At 34.6% G+C, this 17,952-nt stretch overlaps 1 long non-coding RNA gene across 1 annotated transcript in view; it reads right to left on the bottom strand.

Annotated features, from left to right (window-relative positions):
• Positions 1-1,462: 1,462 nt before the first annotated feature.
• Positions 1,463-17,952, bottom strand: part of LOC125619828 — a 35,257-nt gene continuing 18,767 nt past the window's right edge. The window contains exon 2 of the long non-coding RNA XR_007351430.1: positions 1,463-1,714. This is a non-coding gene — a long non-coding RNA (uncharacterized LOC125619828). The remainder of the gene's footprint in view (positions 1,715-17,952) is intronic.

The following is a 17,952-nucleotide window of genomic DNA, read 5'->3' as shown; positions in this document are numbered from 1 at the left end:
ACATGGTAACATTATTCATGTTTCTAAATATTATAATTAAGTCTTTGACTTAAGCACATTGCAATTGATCAACAAATATATGAAGAAATGTTCAACTTCTACTTGTAAGTTCATGTCACTCCAGTCAGAATGGCACTTATCAAAAATACAAGCAATAATAAGTGTTGGTGAGAATGTGGGGGAAAAGGTACACTCATACATTGCTGGTGGCAGTGCAAATTGGTGCAACCACTCCGGAAAGCAATATGGAGATTTCTTAGAAAACTTGGAATGGACTCACCATTTGACCCAGCTATCCCACTCCTCAGTCAATACCCAAAGTACTTAAAATCAGCATACTATAGTGATGCAGCCACATCAATGTTCATAGAAGCTCAATTCACAACAGCTAAACTGTGGAAGCAACCTAGATGCCCTTCAATAAATGAATGAATAAAGAAAATGTGGTATATATACACAATGGAATATTCCTCAGCATTAAAAGAGAATGTAATTATGGCATTTGCAGGTAAATGGATGGAGTTGGAGAATATCATGCTAAGCAAAGTAAGCCAAATCCCAAAAAACCAAAGGCTGAATGTTCTTTCTGATAAGTGGATTCTGATCCATAATGGGGGCTGGTATCTGTGGGAAGAATGGAGGAACTTTGGGCAAAAGGGAAGGAGGGGGCTGTAAAGATGGTGGAATGAAACAGACATTATTACCCTAGGTATATGTATGACTGCACATATGGTTCAACTCTACATTGTGTACAACCAGAGAAATAAAAAATTGAGGTCCATTTGTGTACAATGAATTGAAATGCATTCTGCTGCGAAGTATAACTAATTAGAACAAATAAAAAAGAAAGAAAAGCACATTGCAATAAAGCTATGTCCTATTGAGAGCTATAGAATAATATTTTTGTACACAAGCAAAAGGCAATGATGGAAAAGTGACAAACTTGAAATTTCCCAAGAGATATCTATTGATTGGAAGAAGTTTCATTGCTTTCAACAAATATAAAACAGAAACATGGTGGTTTTTTTTTGCAAGTCTAAAATTTTTGTAAGCCAAATTCTGTGAATAAATCAGCCACTATGAATTCCAGGCTGGGATTTTAGGAAGGGGATCAACTCTTTTGGGGCCATGTGGATATCCAAAAGTGGTCAGCACTTCCTAGGAGAGAGGTTCATTCATAAGTAGCATCTGGCTCGAGGTTAGCTTTGTTATATTTGCATTTTTCCCCTTTACAACCTGGTATTCATTTCCTGTTGCTACTTTCTCTCAGTTTAGATGATTTTTGGAGCTGGAATATTGTATCTACTTTCTTCCTTCTCTCTTTACCAACTGCCAACCCAGATGTCTAAAAAATTCTTGATTTGAATATAGAAAAGATCATCAACTTTTTCCTTAAAAGGAGATTTGGTTTAAAAAAAAAACAGTGAAAAGTACATGGAGAAAAAATAAAATAAAAGCTTACTTGAGTTTCTCAACAAATTTTTAATTTTAGATCACTATAAAAATAACCTTAGCAGAGTTTAAAACAAAAACAGTTAACCCCGATTCTAAACAATAGAATAACTCACTACCCTATCATCATAGGTGAGAGATGTTTCCTCATTTACTTCTTAAACCATCCCTGGAGAGCAGTCCTTTCCACAGATTTCAGTCACTCCTGTCACGCAACATAACTTGATGGTCCAGTGGGTCAGGGGAGCACCATGTTGGTTGTCTAATTAAACAAGCCAATAAAAGTTAGCTTGGTTAATTTTTTATAGCTGATAATATTAGGAGAATGCAGAGTTTATCAATTGGGAGGGAGAAAATCAGGATAGAAAACAAACATTAAACTCACATATCACAGAAACAAACAAAACAAAACTTTGGTCAGTCACAGAAAATAATGTCATGAAACGAGTCTTGAGTAAGGCCTAATTTGCTTCGCTTTGTAAAAAGCTGACCATTCTTTTTATGGTAATTTATCCTTGTTAACTTTCTGCAAGCTTTCACCCTGAAATTATCTGGATTTTTTAAAAATTTTAATCAGTAATATTTAATTGAAACTTTTTTTTGGATAGAGTAACTATTGAAGGTTTAAGATATATTTTATATGCTAAACTCTCATATGCAGAGGACATCAGCTCTTTACCATCCAAACCTGAATGTCTTAGAACTGAGGAGATTTTTCCTAAGATTTCATTTGCAAACTAACCCACAACTATCTTACAGACCAAACCAGAATTTCATCTGGTTATTTTTATTTACCATAAAATTGGCTTTTGGTTAAAGTGCCTGAATTATTACAAAGGAAAAAAAAAAAGAACAAACCTTCAAATCTATGAATAATTACCAAAAAATAGTCCCTTTGTGCTTTGCATGGAAAAAAAAAACACATCCTGATTTTATCAAAATTTTCCCCAATAAAAGTTTGTTATTATAATGCAAAGTAGCAGCAATAGATATTATAATTTTTAAGATTAAATGCTGTTGATATAACTTCAATAATCATAATCTTCCAATAATGGAAATTTTTTTTTTCCAGAATCTCAAACTTTTTGGAGAATTAGGGTCCCATCTCACATCTTATCACATGTATTACTTTGGCAAGGAACGTGACCTTTTTTAGCATAAATTTCCTTATTTTTGAACCAGGGACTAATAATAATATAAAATATTTACTGACCCCCTTTTCTGTGTCAAATGCTATCTTAAGTTCTTTATTGACTCTTCAGAACAATCCTATGATGCCAGTGTACTATTATTCCCATTTAAAGATGAAGATACTGAGGCAAGAAAAATAAACTTGTCCACAGATCAGACAATAAATAGCAAAGCCAGGATTTATACGCAGGAAATATTGCTTCAATATTATTTCTTTTCAGTTCTTCCATAGATCTTAATCAGTAAACCACTCTACCTTTGTTTTATTTTATGTGTGAATTAAATATTAGGATATTCCTTAAGAAGTAGAGGCTTCATAATTATATATTGGTTCAGAAAAATTTATAAACTTTCATAATATTCTTTAGCTCTTTAGAGTTATAATAAAAACATTTATATATTATAACATGTTAATCCTGGTGAATTTTAAAGTTGTGAAAAACAATTGAGTCCTTCTAAGTTGAACAGAAATTCAAGTTTATTTTCATCTGGCATAATTTATTTTAGACTTTCACGTTCTGAACCTAAATCAATATGTGTAGAAATATTAAACATAAATAAAAAAGGATGTTGAAGAGAAAATGTGAATTTAGTTGTAAATTTTATAACAGGATATTACCATTTAATTACATCAGAACTCTTTGGGTTAATATAAAACCAGATGGATATCAACAGTAGGCAGGCATGATGGCCAATTAAGTTCAGATATTAAGATGTTCATTTAATAGCTTTTCATTGAGAAATATATGGATTCACGATTTTTGAAGTCCCTGACATGGGTAGTTCATAATTTGCATTTGATGATTATTTTTATAAGAATACAAGTGCATATCACCTCAAGTTTTAAAATTCTTTGAGTACAAAATATGGGTAGAGGCAAGAAATTTATTTTATGGTATGTATTTAGGTTGCATTTTATTTAAATTGAAATAGGCAAGTACCTTTTTATATGCTGATTTATTTAAAAAATAGTGTTAGAAGAGACCCTGTGCTTTAGCTTCATTCGCCTTTCACACCATTTGCCTCCCTTTCTGGTTCCCAGTGTTACTGGAATTCATAAAATTCCATTAATACCTGTGGAAAATTTAAGTCTACATAACTTAAAATTTATAATTTTCAGTGTACCAGTTAGGTAAAATATGCATAAATTAAAATTTACAATTTTTTAGTGTACTATCCATTCAGTGATATCACATATATTCACAGTGTCATATGACTATTGCCACTATATAAACTTTTTCATTATCCCATACAGAAACTTTGTACTCGCTAAACAATATTTCCCCTACTCTTCTTTCCCCTTACACTCCAGTAACTCCTATTTTATTTTCCGTCTCTGTGAACTTTCTGAATTACCTGCAATCATGCAATATGGACCTTTTTGTGCCTGGTTTATTTCACTTAACATAATGTTTTGAAGCCATCCATATTTTGGCATGTATCAGAATATCATTCTTTTTAAGGCTGAATAATATTCCATTGTATGGATATACCTTATTGTTTATCCATTTTTTCTGATGATGGATCTTTGAGTTGTTTTCACTTTAGGCTATTGTAAATAATGCTGCTATAAAACATTGGTTCAAATGTTTTTGTTTGGGTCTCTGCTTTGACATCTTTTAGATATGTATTAGAAGTAGAATTGCTGGATCACACGATGATTCTATATGCACATAACTTTTTGAAGAAATGCCAAATTGTTTTCCATTGTGACTTCATCATTTTACATTTTTATTAGTACTGAACAAAGGCTCCAATTTTTCATCTCTTCATCAACATTTTCCATTTCCTTCTTTTCCATCCGTCCTCTCTTCCTCTTTCCTTCCTTTCTTCCTTTCTCTCCACCTCCCACCCAATTATATATAGCCATCCTAATGGACATGAAATGGCATCTCATCATCGTTTTGATTTGCAACCCTTAATGACTAGTAATGTTGCCTGTGAAGGATTTAAGTGTTTTCCAAAAACTTTCCAAGAATGATATTGATATTTACCTCGTATGGCTACACAAATCATTGGAAAAACAAAATTTATTTCTTAAAGCTTTCATCAGAGTAGGAAAGGTTGACTAAATGGGAGCCAATACAATGTGACTTAAAAATGTGATTTATAAATAAGCAGTGACTGAAATAAAAATCTACTGCCTCACTTGTACATAATAAGGTCTTGGACAAGTTTTTCAAAATTGGGAAGCACTTACTGCCCTTGGGATATTATGAAGCTTACATTGAGTTGTGTACCTATATTTATTCATTGCTGTACCCCCACATTTATTGTAATTTCTGGGTTATAGTAGGTGCTTGCTAAGTATTTCCTGAGTGAATGGATAATGCTGGTAATATTAAATCAAGATAATTGTTGCTATTCTTATTATTCAATAAGCAGAGGCATTAGACCTTCTATTTAAGTAAATTAAAGCTGGCAGATCTCAATGTATACACATTATGATTTGAAAAATATCACTATATGTACATGTATAATATGAATATATTATCAACATATATCTCACATAAATATACAGCTCAGAATCATTTAGAATTTACAATATAATATTAAATTTCAAAACTTTCACCGAAATAAATTCTGAGTAGCTGAATGGAAAAGAGTATATCCTCCTCAGTTGTTACTGCTTGGATTGTAAAATGATTTAGGATCTCTCTTAGAGAAGAATTTAATTGTTTTCTAGTAATGTAGGCCACAAGAGTTAGTAGAAGTGTTTTGGGAACATAGCTAACCGAATAGATTCGGGTAATGCTATCTCAGTGTGCACTATTCATTTTTGAAATATGAGTTGTTCAAATGATTGCACATATAATATATAGAGACAAGTTAGATCCCTGCCTTTTCCCTTGGTTTTTCAGGCATTTTTAGCAGTTCCTTTGTGTTTGTCTGTTTGATTTTTTTTCAATTTATACTGTTTTAAATCTACACAGAGTTCCCAAGTATGTCCTTATATTGTATGTGCCATGAAAACAAGGTAAACTGACCAATCTACTACAGATAATTCCAACTTTTGTGACTTTGCTTAAACAAGAGAAATTTTAAAATGAAGCTATATGTTATTTACATTTTAGACAAGTAAAACAATTAGTTGAGATGCAGTTATTTTACATAGCCTTAGGAAAATCACCTTTGAAGTTTGCTGCTGTACAATTTTAAGAAGAAGATCTTTCATAGGTTCTCCATTCCACAGAATCATTAATCAAATAAGCTTTCTTTTCAAATTAGATGAATTCTTCCTGCCACCTTCTTGTGAAATGCTGATTTCTTGTGAACAATGATATCTTCTTGGAAGAATTTCTCACTCATCAGCTGAGGGGTTTTATTTTTTCAATTTTTATTTGGAAAATTACTCCTCTCGTGACGTTCTCCTCTCCGTCTCTCTAGATGGCAGCATTTGCCTTATGGACTGTCTCCTGTTCTTTTCTTGATCACCTTCTTCAAGAAGGTGCTGCATGAGGACAATCCAAGAGTTGGCTGCTGACTAAAGACTAACTGATACAGAACAGCTGAGTGGCTTGTGGGTAAGAGTAGAGTTTGTTACTATGTGAACCTGGTTTGTTTCTCAGCAAAAATACTGTAGTTCATGTGAACTTGCAGATGGGAAAGCATTCCAAATGGAATGAGTAACTTCCAAATCTGAAGGCTTTACTTCAACCCCATTCCCAATATGTTCACGTGGGGAACTAGTATTCTTCTGTTTTAAAATAATATCATTGAGGTTTAAACCAACCTGGCAGAAAACCAAACACTAAAGAAATGTAAAAACAAAACAAAAATCTAAAAAAAACCAACCAACCAACCAAACAAACAAAAACCAAGTTTCCTTGTTAAAGTAATCTGGGAATGAACATGTGTATTTACTTGTTATATGGAAATAGAAATAAGAGGCCCAAAATTTTTGAGATTGGTAGGAAATGTGGTTCTAGAATTGTGACTTAGAAGAAGCTGAAATATACTAGCAACAGAGCCAACTTCTGCAGATGTCTGCCCTGGACTGTTGCATAGGGCCACACATTTAGAAGGACTTAAAATTTGGCTTAATGCTCTGCTATAATTGTTATAAAATTCTTAATAACATTGAACAAGAGGCCCTCCATTTTCGTTTTGCACTGGCCCCATAAATTAGGTAGTCATTCTTGCTATACTTTTAAATATTTAGTTATGATATATTTTAAATAAGGATAAGTGTCTGAAATTGACAATATCTACATAAAATAATAACAGGAGCTGGTGGCATAGCTCAGTGATAGACACTTGCCTAGAGTGTGTAAGGCCTTGAGTTCAATTCCCAGCACTGAAAAAAAAAAAGTAATAACAGATCATTGCTGAGATTGATGTAATGTGAAATAAAGCAGATGTACGATAACTAAGACCTTTAGGTATAATAGAAAATACTCATCTAGGTCTCACGAATGTTGAGATTGCAGTTTTCCAAAATTAATATGGTTTTTTAAATTTATGTCAACTGTGAAAAAGATGACAGACAGAATGGAGATAGTATTTTTTCTCTTTTTAAAAACTGGATGTATTTGAATACCTCTATTCCGGTGGTTCCAACTGGAATCCAGAAATCTAGTAGCACGTATAAACGAAGGAAGACAGACAGAACCAAATGTACTTCATGTATGTTTTGTAGATGAAGCATCTCACGAGCTGTTAGAAGGGCTGGAGAAATAAAATGAGGATTTGGTGCTTCTATACAAACAAAAATATTGAGCAATCAGTTTTTAACAGTGTGAGAGAGTATTAAAAGAGAAAAATAAATCAGAATGTTGAGACTCTTTTTTCCATACACTTTTTAAGGAAAAACAAAACAGCATTAATTTATAGCCACAATAGGGGAATAAAAAACAAACAAAATTTATACTCATTTTCCTCCTGTAGTAGTAATGTAAGGCAGAACATGTACTGACAACTTTCATGCCTGAACAAAGTAGTTGTATAAACCACTTAAAAAAGCTAAGGTTAGAGTTCCCAGGTTAATTTTATGGCTGCATGTATTCAGCTTACTTCATTGACATCTAATTAAACATTTCTTGTAATAGTGGTTCACTCTTTGGATGTTGAAGAAGTAAAGATCATGTAAACAACCCAGTAACCTCCATCAATCAAGGGGGAATGCAAATAATGTCCAGTCTCCCGTTTATCTCAGTGGTACCTTCCTAGATGCCAGTGGAGAAGTCAGAATGGTCCCAGAAAGCCATGTGATCTCTAGAGAAGTTTATTTGTACAAGAACTTATGTGGAAATATCATGATATAAGGAAGGAATGAAGGAAGGAAGGTAGGGAGGGAGAAATGAAGGGGAAAAAGGGGCGGGGGAAGAGAGAAGAAAAGATCAAAGGAGGGAGGGAAAAAAGAAAAGTAGAAAAAAATTTGTATGTGTACATGAACTTTGAAATTAGTAGGAGTAAAAGAGAATCAGGTTTGCAATATTAGAAAAAAGGTGTTAAAATTTTAATTTATAGAACATATATGGTCTGCTCCAAACTTACAGAGTGTGTGGAACTTTCTGAATGTACTAGAGGGAAGTTTCTTACTTAGAAATGTTGGTAAATGGGACAAAAACATTCACACAATCCTTTCCCAGTCTGTAATATGAAGAAAACCACAATCCTAGGGTCAGGGACAAGGATATAATATTCTCATTTTATATTGTTGGGTATCTTTGACCCTATTTTTAAGTGTAAAAACTTTTATTCAGCAGGTCAGTGATAAACTCTAAACTTACAACTAAACATAAGAAGCAATAACAGTACTTTCTCATATTATAAGCTCATAGGTCACTTATTCAGTGGAAAATATTGTCTGAAGGCATTCAAATACTCTCAAAATAAGAGACAAATATAAATTGGAAGGTCGTAAAGAACATGCCAAAAGGAGAAAATGGTATTAAAATAAAAAAGAAAATGACTTTCTTTAGAGACTTTCCCAACTACATGGTTTGGAGAGAGGTAAGAGAGTGGTATGAGTCACTGCCGGTATCAGAATAACTCAAGGAGATAAACAGAGAAGTTATCTAAACAAACAAGTTATAATTCTACTCCATGATGACATTTATAGGAGCAGTCATTTTTTCTCAAGCCGATAGAACATCAAACGATACATAAACATCGAAATAAATTGCATATTCTAGATATATGTGAAAGGAAAGGCACTGTAGATTAATCAGGCACATATGTATCACACATAGTTTCTTTCTGAGCCACAACTCTGTCTTTTTTTTTTTTTCCCAGTTGGGAAAATACATCTGTTTCTTCTCCCTCATTTGATATGATCCAGTAAAATCTAAACTTTGGAGACATTTGCCTGGAACATCAATGATTACTCGATTTCTCAGCACATAAATCTAATTTCAGTCCTTGTTGGACAGATATTAGGTATGAGGTAACTCAGTCTATGTCGTCATCTGCTCTTTGTTTCTCTCCACCAGGAGACTCCTTGTAACCCACCACTCCAACACTGTCAAGGCTGATGTCAATTATTTTCCCAGTTCCTCATGATGGAAAAAGACATGCTGTTTAAAGAAAGACAAAAAAAAAATGCTTATGGAGTTATGAAGTATTACTGGATATCGGCACCATGAACACTGAACTCCAAACTTGTAGTTAAATTATAAAACATGATGTCCTGAAAGACTCAGTGGGAACCAGGAAGATAATTCACTGTTAAATTATCTTCTCCCATGCCCCATGTATGCTCTTTTGTCTCACTGCTGCTTTTCATTTTTAAACTTAAAAAAAATAGATTCACAGCTCCTTCTTTTTAACAGAATACAACACATTCATAATTATATTTTTAAAATTCTTATTTTAGTTTCAGAATATTCACCAGCCTTGCCAGCAGGGCACGGACATCAGTTATCTGAAGATGAATTCTGTTGTAAGCTGTTTGTTTCTTGGTTGGTAAATTTGGTGTGAAGATCTGTTTGATTTGCTGATTTGACAAGGAAGGGCTGAAAACAGGCTACTTTGATTTATGAAAATTTGTGTATCTATCAATGCTATGGAGCATATATATTTAAATGCTTTTCATTTAATATTAATATTGCATTTTAGATTTCTGGTGTGGCCAGCTGTATGGATGTGACACATATCATTTCACAAAAGTCTGCACTCATTGAGGCCCCTAGTTTATTTTATGCCCACTGTTGTCTTGAAATTCTTAATAATGCTCAATAATTTTTAGAGACAGAACCGAGAATTGTCATGTTGCCCTGAGTCCCATGTATTGTTTTGCTAGTCTTGACTTCTAATAATAATTTCTTTCTGATTCTAAGCCTCCAGGTACATTGTTACTGGACAGATATTAGGTATGAGGTAGTTCAGTCTATGTCGTCGTCTGCTCCTGGTACATTGTTACTGGTGAGGAGGACTAGTTTATATTGCTCAGGGAAACATACTAAGTATTGAATAAATTGTTGATTTAGACATAGTGTAGATCTTGAAAAAACAATATAGGTGTCTGATGATTTTACAGGATTGTTTATAAAGAATAATTATATACATTTTTTCATCATCATTCATTGTAAAAACAAAGATTTGTTCTTATGGATCATTCTGTCATTGCACAGAGTTGATATCCTTTGGTGACAGGAGTTTGACTCAGTCTCCATGGATTCTCTGGGCAAGGCAGAACCAATTGCTGAGGAAGAAGCAAAGGACCTAGTTAATGAGGACTCCAGGTAGACTGTCTCAAAACTGAAAAAGGAAGTGACAAATACAGGGATTATGTAAAGGTAAAATTTGTCTGTACAATGGATAGTGTTGCTGATGCTCAAAAAACTTCTCTAGAAATCTTCTGAGCAGATAGAGAAGCTGGGGTTGACATCACCTGGAGCCTCAGAGTTTTACAATGCAGCTGAAGAGGACTAGACATTTGCTCTTTGGTAAAATGTAATACAATTATGTGCTGCATAATATACTGCATTATGGCAAATAAGGGTCCCGTAAGTCTATAAAAATTCCTATCACCTAGTGATGTCATGGTTGTCAGAATGTGACAGTGCAACACAGTTCTCATGTTGCTATGGTGATGTTGGTATAAACAAATCTACTGCAGTGCCAGTGGTACAAAGGTATAGCACATACAATTGGCTCATGTATATACTTGTATGGTTATTTTTAAAGTCTACTCCTACTTATTAAAGAAAGTTACTGTAAAGGAGTGGACTGTGTTATGCTTCAGAAGATTGTCTCAAGAGGCTATTTCTAGTGACTGATCTAGGTTTTTAAGGATACTCTATGAAGTTCCTATGATAACAAAATTGCCTATTGACGCAGTTCTTAGAACATATCCCTGTTGTTAAGTGACACATGACTGTATTATTTTTTATAAAAGATGATAGGCTGTTGAAGGAAGTAAGAGATTGTGTTTACATAATTAAAATGAAGACTTCTCCCTTCTGTTCAATGAATACTTTGGGGGAAAGTTACATTTATTGTTGTAATAATTGGCTAGTCTGTGATCTCTATCTAAGCTTCTTCAACGTACAGCTTCTACACTCCTACAATTAACTTTTTGTGATATTTTCCAAATTACTGGGTGCTTTTATGGCCTGTGGTCCTGTGAGTGAAGATTATAAAGTCTTTTAGAACAACAGAGATCATGTTTAAACCCCAGCCATGGTACAGCGATGGGTTTAATCTCTGACTACAATAAAGCCAGGCATTTTGACATTTCATCGCCGTAGCAGGAACTCTTGGCTTTGTTTTCTGCAGACTGGCATTGTGCCATCACTTTATATCCCCCTGAAATAGCACTTCTTATACCCGTGCCTCCTTCCAAGGCTCTTGCACTGGTTCAAGGCTAAGAAGAAGTGGCGCAGTGCCAGATCTAATTAAGCAATAAGACACTCCAGGCGGTACATTTCTGGGGATTACTGCATGCCTGCCTTAAGTGCGTCACTACTCAAGAAGGGCAATCATCCTTTAGAAAATGCATTCTCTGGAGTGACTTATTGCCATTTGGAAGGGGAACTTCTATAAACTGGAAAGAAGAAAGAGAGGAGGAGAGGTATTTCCCAAGTACTGGATGGTATTCTGTGTGTGGCTTTCTTATTCCTTTGCCAGAGGGGAGCAATGAGAACATCATAGCATGTAGATGTTCCACCCAGACCAGATCTTACTACAGACACACACTTGTTCTGTTGGTTTCTCACTACTGGACAGTATACACAATGAATATAATCTATAATAGGAAGTGTTTTTGCTTGCGTGTTGAGGGAACAGATTAACTTTAAAATAGCACCAGAACTCTCTTGTTTCAAGTTTTGATGAGTTAAAATAAATTTTGATGAATTTAAGAAAACCATTTGGCTTTAGTTCCCTCCACCCCCTGGAACTGGGGATTTGAACACATGGGTGCTCTACCACTGACCTACAACCCCAGTCCTTTTTGAATTTTGAGACAGAGTCTGGCTAAGTTGCTGAGACTGACCTTAAACTTGAGATTCTCCTGCCTCAGTCTCCTGAGTATCTGGGTTAATGAGTACACCTTTTCTGTCTAAGAGACATACAGTAGAGAGTGCTGGTTTTGAGAGCAACCACTCAAGCCAGACTGATAACTTGCAAGGTCATCCCTGACACTTTTTTTGCTGTGTGACCTTTATTTCATTTTTTCTTATCTGTAAAATGTGTATCATAAGAATAGAATTGTTTTCTGGATTAAATGTGATAACCTACATAAAGTGATTAAGTTGTGCCTGTTATCTAGAGAGGTAAAAATGTATTTCTTGATTTTTGTTTTTGAAAATAATAATTATTATAATTTAATTTTATCAATAATCCTGAAAAGATGCTGAGCAGGCATTCAGGATTTCTTTATTGCCCTTTGACTATGTAACTTGGGAAAAATTGACATCTTTAGGTTTCAACTCCTATATCTATAAAATAATCAGTACTTTTAGCCAGCCTCTGATGGCCTCCTGGGATCCTAGCCTCTTGCTAGTCACACCTGCATAATCTCCCCTTGGATGCGAAAGGGACTAAGATGCCACTTCTGAGATTAGTCTATAAAAGATGGTGGCTTCTGTCTTGGAAGTTCTCTCTAGCTCTCTTTATCTATTTATATGGCTCCAAAAGTTGTGACCAATTAATTCCACGGTCTTTCTATTACCACATCATAAGGACACTCAGGCAGCCCATGTGATGAGGAACCCAGGCCAGCCAGCAACTACATGAGTGAACCTGAAACTAGATACCTCAGACCCAGGAGAGCCTTAGATGGCTGCAGACCCAGCCCTGGGTTTGACTGCACCCTCATGGGAGATGTGGCAAGAGGTGTAGAACCAACGTACCAGCTAAGTTGCACTCTAATTCCTCATCATAGAGTCTGGAATACCAAACATTTGTTACATTTAGCCACTAAGTTTGAAGTAACTTGTTATGTGGCAACAAATAATTAGTACATTTAAAAGCTAGTGGGTATGGAAGATGCCGGAAGAGCACGAATGCTTGCAAAATTGAGCAGTTAATATTATTCATGGCTATCCTAAAGTAATATAGGCAAAAAGAGACTTAAACTTTTAATATAATCACTTCACTGCCTTGTTTGTATTTGTATGATTCCTTTACTTTAAAAATACCTCAGTATTTATCCAGAAGAATTAAAGTCAGCATACTATAGAGATGCATGCATATCCATGTCTATAGCAGCATAAATCACAATAGCCAAGTTTTGGAACCAGCCTAGCTGTCTGTCAACAAATGAATGGATAAAGAAAATGTGGCATGTGTACACAATGGAGTTTTAATTTCATTTTCAGGACAATGGCTGGAACTTGGAACTTGAGGGCATTATTGTAAATGCTCTCAATACACTCAAAGTCAAGGGTCATATGTTTTTCCTTATATGTGGAAGCTAAAAAGGAAAAGGGAAAAAGGAATATCATTAAAATAAAGGGTGTCTAGTAAAGAAAGGGGACCAGAGGAGGGAGGAGGGGGAAGAAAAAGAAGGTACTGTAAAATTAAAGTTGACCAAATTATATTATGTGCATACATGAATGTCACAATGAATCACACTATTATGCATAATTATAATGCACTGATAAAATTTTAAAAGATGAAAATGCTTCACAAAGTAAAATATGTATGCAATATCTAGAGAGTACCTCCAACATGCCAGGCACCATTACAGGACTGGTGATTTAGCAGGGCACAACACAGGCAAGCATTGACCTTTTAAAGCTTGGATGTGGGTAAATAAATAAAATACATAGTATATGAGATACTGGTAAGTGCCCATGAGAAGAATTAAGCAAGGTAAGGGATAGGGATTGCTTGCATTTTTTTTTTTTTTTTTACTTTTAAAACAGATTGACTATGGAAAGACTCCATGAGAAGATAGTATTTAGATCAAGATCTAAGCAGAGGGTGATAAGCCTTGAGTATTCTAGGGAAAAATGTCCCAAGCAGAGGCAAAAGGAGGTGCAGATGCCCTAAGGCTAAGGTTGTGAGGAGCAGCAAGGAAAGTTTTTATTTTGTATTTTTATTTTTAGTTATATAATATATTGCTGGGAGCCATTAGCCAAGTAGGTATGACAATTTCCTTGCCAGCGTACCCCATGTTGCAGTGACATTGAATGTAGGTGACCTTGCTCAAGGACCAAGGCGGATTAGGGTGTTCCCGGTTTAAGATAATCGTGTTTAGGGCGTTCCCAGTTTAGGTTCCAGGTTTAAGGTTTAAGATTATTCCTGCTGGGAATAGGGCGTATCCTGCTGCCTGAGTTCCCCTTGAGTTCTCACGGGATTCAGACAGTATTTTTTGGGAGATAGAAGCCCAGTGGAGGTGGATTTGGGCAGAGAAGGTGGATTTGGGCAGAGAACGTGGATTTCCCCAGAACGTGTTTGTAGACGGCTGGTGTGAGTTCGGGAATAAAGAGTTGCTGTTTGAATCTACAAGCTGTGTGGTGGCTCGTGATTGTGTGCCCAGCCAGACTGCGGCATTTGTGCCCAGCCAGACTGCGGCAATACATGATAGTAGAAAGTATTTTGGTAGAATGTCCATACACGGAGTGTAACTTATTCTATTTAGGTTCCCACTCTCATGGTCGTACATGATGTGGAGTTTCCCTGGTTGTGTATACAAATATAAGGCTCCAAAAGTTATGACCAATTAGTTCTACTGTCTTTCTATTCCCTTCCTCCCTCCCTTCCCTTCATTTCCCTTTGTGTAATCCAGTGGTTTCTATTTATCCCCTCTCCATTCTCCCTTGTTGTGAGTTAGCATCTACAAATCAAGAGAGAACATTTTGCCTTTGGTGTTTTGGGGATTTGCTTACTTCAGTTAACATGATATTTTCCAGTTCCATCTATTTACCTTCAAATGCCATACTTTTCACTCTTCTTTGTGGCTGAGTAATATTCCATTGTGTATATATACCTCATTTGCTTTATCCATTCATCTGTTGAAGGACACCTAGGCTGTTTCCATAGCTTGGCTATTGTGAGTTGAGCTGCTATAAACATCCATATGGCTACATCACTATAGTAAGCAGCACATGATGCTAAAGGAGTCCAAGGAATAAGTGGAGTTTCTGATAGTCTGTTTAAGAAAGCAGTATAGCACTTATGTGAGATAGGAAATCATGGAGTGTTCTCAGCAGACAATTCTAGTTCTACTTGATTTTTGGCTGCAAGTAGAGAATAAGTTTGGGGTTGGGGAACAGGGGAAGGGAGGGAAGAGATGACTGTCTGGAGGCCAATTATTGACATTAGATTAAGTAAAATACTAAAATGTGATTTGACTTTGTGGTAATTAAGGAAAAGATGTTAAAATTTCTTTTCATTTGTAAATATTATATTGTACAAACTTTTAAAAACTTTCATGAGAAAAGCAATATATTTAAATATTAAAATATAAGTAAAAATGTTATTTTGCACATGCCACTAGACAAGACCTAGCCTTAGGAATAAGATTATGAACGTACATCTCATTAATTCTCAAATGATTCAGCTATAAATGTACATGTACGTGTGCTGGCTATTATAAATATATATGTATATATAAACATATACATACAAGCACATATATGTATATATAGCTGCAGACGATGTATGCATGTATATATTGTCTATGTGAATATACACACATAAAAACAGACACATGCAGACACATACATGATTATGCAAATGTGACCCCCCAAAAAGTGTTGGCAATTGGTAAATCCAGGCAATGATGTTATATGGGTGCTTACTTCCTACTCTTGGAAATGTTCTGCAAGTTTAAAGAGTTTCAAAACAAAGTGTTAAAGGATAAATACCCCATTATCATGTATTCATTCAAAATTGATTTTTGGGGAGGGGAGGGGGGATAGTAGAAGATAGGAAAGGTAGCAGAATACAACAATTACTAATATGGCATTATGTAAAAATGTGGATGTGTAACCGATGTGATTCTGCAATCTGTATTTGGGGTAAAAATGAGAGTTCATAACCCACTTGAATCTAAAGTATGAAATATGATATGTCAAGAGCTTTGTAATGTTTTGAACAACCAATAAAAAAAACACTATATACATAACTTTACTATGATAGGAAAACAGAATTATGACCTTGACATTCTCATTCAAGTGTTCAAATACTACCAAACTAAACAGTATAAACTTAATTCAAATGATCAGTGCTTGAGTTTCTGGTCATTTTCCATATGATTATTTTATAACATTACCCATAAAGACTTGAAGAAAACCTCATTTACTTGTGAAAATAATTAACTGCTGAGCATTTGCTAAGGAGAAGTGGACATATCTAAATGAATACATAGAATGTGGCAGCTGTGGAGAAGCTGATTCTGACCAATATGTGCACTGCTTAGAAGAGTGATTCATGTATGCATTGTAGACAAGAAACATCGATTGTCCCAGAAACACAGCCAACTAAAGAATGTATGTGGACAGTAATGCTTTAGGAGTTTGATGCATGAAGAGTGCTATTGGTCTGCTACCACTAGTTTTATCACAATGCTATCTGTTCTTGTCTTTGTTTATCAAAACTGCTGTTTATGCATTAACATTTTTTTCAGTTTTATTTATAAAGTCAAAGCAAGTGAAATGAATGAAAGGTAAAGGGTAATTTTAGGTCACACAAAAGAGATAATTCTTATATCCAAAATAATAATAATAATTGCAACTATATATATATGTATTAACTATATATATTATCTTCCATTTGTATATATGTATGTATGTGTGTGTATATATATTAAACCAAAAGTTGCTGGAAAAACACTCATGTTATTCATTAACTTATAGTTTTTAATTGTCTATTGGGGCCCTCCCCCCAAATCATATCATAGTTCTACAGACTATATTAGTTATGAGCAAATTTTGGACTTAATTTCCAAGATATTTTGGACAATAGTCAAAGGTTGGCAGGAATCCAAAACAAATCAAATTACTGTTGAAGTTAAAAGAATTCAAACTATATTTCAAATATATTCTCTGAAATTTTATGACATTTATTAAAAAGAAGCATTTTAAGTTATTGTTGCCTTTACTATGTTAAGAGACTTAAATTGTGGGACATTTACTTCTATATACTGTCATTCCTAGAACTGAGATATGATAATGATTCATGTTCTTGGTATAATACCAATAACAATAATTTTGGAGTAATAATGCAAAATTGTTTTTCTACATCACTTCATGAGAAAACACACAGAGCCCAGCTAAACTTTTTGCTTCAATGAAAATGAAACATTTTTACTTTTATAAGGATTATGTGTGAGAACTAATTTACTCTGTTTAAATTCAAATGTTATAATTGTAATGTTAATCATTAAGTAATAACAATGACCTTTAATGTCTCTCCATATTATTCTATTTTAAAGACAGATATAAGTCATTTGTTTTATATATACACATTTGTTATGTTTTAGACATGAGGTGTATCCCTAAAGCTCATGTGTGAAACAATGCGAGAAAGTTTAGAGATGAAATTATTGGGCAAATGAAACTCTTAACTTAGTGCATTTATCCCCTGAGAGGGATTAACCGGATGGCAGGATATGGATGGCTGTGGTCCGTTATTGGGAGCTACTGTCTTCCTCAACCACATCCATTTATAAAGTCAAAGCAATGGACCAGGAGCAATGGACTTGGCCATCTATGGACTGAGACCTCTGAATCCATGAGCCCCAGATAAATTTCTTCCTCCTCTAAATTTTTTCTTGTCAGGTCTTTTGGTTACAGAGGTGAAAAAACTAACTGAAACAACATTTAACAAATTTTAAAAACGTTACATATTTTTATCAATTCACTCTGCACATACCTTCCCCTCCCCACACTTTGCTCTACATGGTCTGTAGTA

The sequence above is a fragment of the Marmota marmota genome, unplaced genomic scaffold (assembly GCF_001458135.2).
Source record: "Marmota marmota marmota unplaced genomic scaffold, marMar, whole genome shotgun sequence".
In the NCBI taxonomy this organism is placed as follows: domain Eukaryota; kingdom Metazoa; phylum Chordata; class Mammalia; order Rodentia; family Sciuridae; genus Marmota; species Marmota marmota.
Note: the sequence above shows the minus strand (reverse complement) of the source record. Positions and strands in the feature narration are given on the sequence as shown.